A 5000-nucleotide genomic window follows, 5' to 3' on the forward strand; every position below is an offset into this window, starting at 1 on the left:
ATGGCATTCCTGTGGGGAATGAAGGCTCTACATTAAGTTTGTCTGTCAGAATGCTAACCGGTTGCCCATGCTGTGTAAGTTGTTTGACAATAGAGGTCTGCCCTGAGCTAGCCAAGAGTAAAGTCACACACAGTGAGTTGTGTGACCAGGGCTTAACCACAGAAAGCTATTTAACATTTTGAATTTGCCTTAGTGAGCCTGTAGATAGAAAGAAGAGCCATGCAAAAAAAGAAATAGGTTCCAACTCTCCCTTAGCGGTAACTTTGAAACGATGCACATTTAAAAAAACAGCGCCTAGAGAGATTTTGAGAAAGAACGGAAGCTGCCTTTTGGCTATATTTCTATCTCGACTCAGTTTAATAGTTGGATTCCTTCTGTCTTTAGTTATCTATTTTTTCCTAAACATTGACACGTTATTGATTTCAAATAGGCCAGAAAACAAGTTTTCAAAGTAATGCACTTTTTTTTTCTCTTCTGGACTCTACTCTAGAAGGCTTCGCCCAGCCTTTACTTTCTTTCCTCTTCCAGGAATCGTCTCTGCTACACTTCTGTAGTAAATCCATCTGGCAGCATGCACAGGATTTAGTATGAATAAGTTACCTTTGAGTGAATGCAGGGATTATTTGTATCTGGTCTGGATTGTGCTGGTAGCATATGAATTTGCTGCAGTGTCTGTATAAGCTGATTAATAGATGAGATCTGGCAGTAGTCAGCCAATGTCCAAGAATACATAGTGAGGTGTGAGTAAAAAGGAGGAAGCTGGTCAACATTCTGAGTAGGCTGTAGAGAGTCTTCCAAAAGAAGGCCCATGAGATAAAGTGCTGTTTATTTTAGTTAGCAATAGTAGGCAAACGTAGGCACATTGGAGAGGAAGAAAAGAAACTTCAAAATATACAAACAGGATGAGAAGATCTGCGAGCACAGAAAAAGAGGGGCACAAACGCCGTGTAGTCGTGGCCGAGTGGTTAAGGCGATGGACTAGAAATCCATTGGGGTCTCCCTGCGCAGGTTCGAATCCTGCCGACTACGGAGGTTTGTTTTCCGTCATCCTTGAATATTCTTTAAAACCCAATGAAATGCAAAGTCTGCATGTATTAAAGTGCGTTTGAGTACTTATCCCTCGCTGTATTGCCAGCCATTCTTTTTCTCTCGCTGAAGAATGTTTCGTGCCGTCCTAAGCACTAACGCAAACTAAAGAGATGGAATCAGAAGGGCCTCAAACCCTACCGTTCTTCGAATGGTTTCCCTCAAAGCATTCCTGTGTAGTTGTGGCCGAGTGGTTAAGGCGATGGACTTGAAATCCATTGGGGTTTCCCCGCGCAGGTTCGAATCCTGCCAACTACGTTTGGCTTGTTCACGTGGGTGCTAGTCTGTTGATCAGTTTGTTTTTCCACACCCCACTGTCAAAACTGTTTTAACATGATGAAAAGCGATCGATATGCTTGCTATGTCTCAGTCGCGCTCCATGTTTGTTCACAGCAATTACTTTATTCTGAGGCTTAAATGACTGTTTGACGCAACTTTTATTTTCACCAATAGAAAAGAGAGCCCAAGCAGCATTTACAATGCTAAAACCTACTTGTCTCTCCTGGCGCCAGCTTTCCCTTTGTCTGCCTCCAGAGAGATTTCCTAATGCCATTAGCAACTTGGAGGACTCCAAAGAGTTGGAAAAGCACGACGATCACTTGTTTGCCATTGGACTTCTTCCAACCGTCTAAGCACTTTTAGCATGATGTGATCAAATAGATTTAAAAACCACACAACTATCAGGAACTATCAAGACTTAACTGCAGCACTCAAGGGGCTGCTCAGCCATGTAAAGCTATTTAGGAATTTCCTAGCAACATAAAAAAGGTAACAAGGCATAGTGCAACCTTCTCGATACGAAAGATCAGAAATCTCAGTTGGATCGACGGAGCAGACCTTTGGAGCAGAAAGCCTGATGGGAAAAAGAAAAAGAAAACAAAGTACACATAACTTTTTTATCATTTCAGGAAAGTGGCTAGGGTCATGGTTTAAGCACAAGAAAAACCTTCATGAAAAAACTGACTATATGCTTGGTTTGCTTTCGGTCACAATGTGTCTGGTTTCGATGGCATTCCTGTGGGGAATGAAGGCTCTACATTAAGTTTGTCTGTCAGAATGCTAACCGGTTGCCCATGCTGTGTAAGTTGTTTGACAATAGAGGTCTGCCCTGAGCTAGCCAAGAGTAAAGTCACACACAGTGAGTTGTGTGACCAGGGCTTAACCACAGAAAGCTATTTAACATTTTGAATTTGCCTTAGTGAGCCTGTAGATAGAAAGAAGAGCCATGCAAAAAAAGAAATAGGTTCCAACTCTCCCTTAGCGGTAACTTTGAAACGATGCACATTTAAAAAAACAGCGCCTAGAGAGATTTTGAGAAAGAACGGAAGCTGCCTTTTGGCTATATTTCTATCTCGACTCAGTTTAATAGTTGGATTCCTTCTGTCTTTAGTTATCTATTTTTTCCTAAACATTGGCACGTTATTGATTTCAAATAGGCCAGAAAACAAGTTTTCAAAGTAATGCACTTTTTTTTTCTCTTCTGGACTCTACTCTAGAAGGCTTCACCCAGCCTTTACTTTCTTTCCTCTTCCAGGAATCGTCTCTGCTACACTTCTGTAGTAAATCCATCTGGCAGCATGCACAGGATTTAGTATGAATAAGTTACCTTTGAGTGAATGCAGGGATTATTTGTATCTGGTCTGGATTGTGCTGGTAGCATATGAATTTGCTGCAGTGTCTGTATAAGCTGATTAATAGATGAGATCTGGCAGTAGTCAGCCAATGTCCAAGAATACATAGTGAGGTGTGAGTAAAAAGGAGGAAGCTGGTCAACATTCTGAGTAGGCTGTAGAGAGTCTTCCAAAAGAAGGCCCATGAGATAAAGTGCTGTTTATTTTAGTTAGCAAAAGTAGGCAAACGTAGGCACATTGGAGAAGAAGAAAAGAAACTTCAAAATATACAAACAGGATGAGAAGATCTGCGAGCACAGAAAAAGAGGGGGACAAACGCCGTGTAGTCGTGGCCGAGTGGTTAAGGCGATGGACTAGAAATCCATTGGGGTCTCCCCGCGCAGGTTCGAATCTTGCCGACTACGGAGGTTTGATTTCCGTCATCCTTGAATATTCTTTAAAACCCAATGAAATGCAAAGTCTGCATGTATTAAAGTGCGTTTGAGTACTTATCCCTCGCTGTATTGCCAGCCATTCTTTTTCTCTCGCTGAAGAATGTTTCGTGCCGTCCTAAGCACTAACGCAAACTAAAGAGATGGAATCAGAAGGGCCTCAAACCCTACAGTTCTTCGAATGGTTTCCCTCAAAACATTCCTGTGTAGTTGTGGCCGAGTGGTTAAGGCGATGGACTTGAAATCCATTGGGGTTTCCCCGCACAGGTTTGAATCCTGCCAACTACTTTTGGCTTGTTCACGTGGGTGCTAGTCTGTTGATCAGTTTGCTTTTCCACACCCCACTGTCAAAACTGTTTTAACATGATGAAAAGCGATCGATATGCTTGCTATGTCTCAGTCGCGCTCCATGTTTGTTCACAGCAATTACTTTATTCTGAGGCTTAAATGACTGTTTGACGCAACTTTTATTTTCACCAATAGAAAAGAGAGCCCAAGCAGCATTTACAATGCTAAAACCTACTTGTCTCTCCTGGCGCCAGCTTTCCCTTTGTCTGCCTCCAGAGAGATTTCCTAATGCCATTAGCAACTTGGAGGACTCCAAAGAGTTGGAAAAGCACGATGATCACTTGTTTGCCATTGGACTTCTTCCAACCGTCTAAGCACTTTTAGCATGATGTGATCAAATAGATTTAAAAACCACACGACTATCAGGAACTATCAAGACTTAACTGCAGCACTCAAGGGGCTGCTCAGCCATGTAAAGCTATTTAGGAATTTCCTAGCAACATAAAAAAGGTAACAAGGCATAGTGCAACCTTCTCGATACGAAAGATCAGAAATCTCAGTTGGATCGACGGAGCAGACCTTTGGAGCAGAAAGCCTGATGGGAAAAAGAAAAAGAAAACAAAGTACACATAACTTTTTTATCATTTCAGGAAAGTGGCTAGGGTCATGGTTTAAGCACAAGAAAAACCTTCATGAAAAAACTGACTATATGCTTGGTTTGCTTTCGGTCACAATGTGTCTGGTTTCGATGGCATTCCTGTGGGGAATGAAGGCTCTACATTAAGTTTGTCTGTCAGAATGCTAACCGGTTGCCCATGCTGTGTAAGTTGTTTGATAATAGAGGTCTGCCCTGAGCCAGCCAAGAGTAAAGTCACACAAAGTGAGTTGTGTGACCAGGGCTTAACCACAGAAAGCTATTTAACATTTTGAATTTGCCTTAGTGAGCCTGTAGATAGAAAGAAGAGCCATGCAAAAAAAGAAAGAGGTTCCAACTCTCCCTTAGCGGTAACTTTGAAACGATGCACATTTAAAAAAACAGCGCCTAGAGAGATTTTGAGAAAGAACGGAAGCTGCCTTTTGGCTATATTTCTATCTCGACTCAGTTTAATAGTTGGATTCCTTCTGTCTTTAGTTATCTATTTTTTCCTAAACATTGACACGTTATTGATTTCAAATAGGCCAGAAAACAAGTTTTCAAAGTAATGCACTTTTTTTTTCTCTTCTGGACTCTACTCTAGAAGGCTTCGCCCAGCCTTTGCTTTCTTTCCTCTTCCAGGAATCGTCTCTGCTACACTTCTGTAGTAAATCCATCTGGCAGCATGCACAGGATTTAGTATGAATAAGTTACCTTTGAGTGAATGCAGGGATTATTTGTATCTGGTCTGGATTGTGCTGGTAGCATATGAATTTGCTGCAGTGTCTGTATAAGCTGATTAATAGATGAGATCTGGCAGTAGTCAGCCAATGTCCAAGAATACATAGTGAGGTGTGAGTAAAAAGGAGGAAGCTGGTCAACATTCTGAGTAGGCTGTAGAGAGTCTTCCAAAAGAAGGCCCATGAGATA

The 5000-nt window shown here is 41.8% G+C and overlaps 2 non-coding genes across 2 annotated transcripts; both read left to right on the forward strand.

Annotated features, from left to right (window-relative positions):
• Positions 1 to 947: 947 nt before the first annotated feature.
• Positions 948 to 1029, forward strand: TRNAS-AGA (transfer RNA serine (anticodon AGA)). Its single transcript has one exon. It is a non-coding gene; the product is annotated as a tRNA-Ser (tRNA).
• Positions 1030 to 1262: 233 nt separating this feature from the next.
• On the forward strand, positions 1263 to 1344 carry TRNAS-UGA (transfer RNA serine (anticodon UGA)). Its single transcript has one exon. It is a non-coding gene; the product is annotated as a tRNA-Ser (tRNA).
• Positions 1345 to 5000: the final 3656 nt, after the last annotated feature.

This window comes from Pelobates fuscus, chromosome 12, assembly GCF_036172605.1.
Source record: "Pelobates fuscus isolate aPelFus1 chromosome 12, aPelFus1.pri, whole genome shotgun sequence".
NCBI classification, from domain to species: Eukaryota; Metazoa; Chordata; class Amphibia; order Anura; family Pelobatidae; genus Pelobates; species Pelobates fuscus.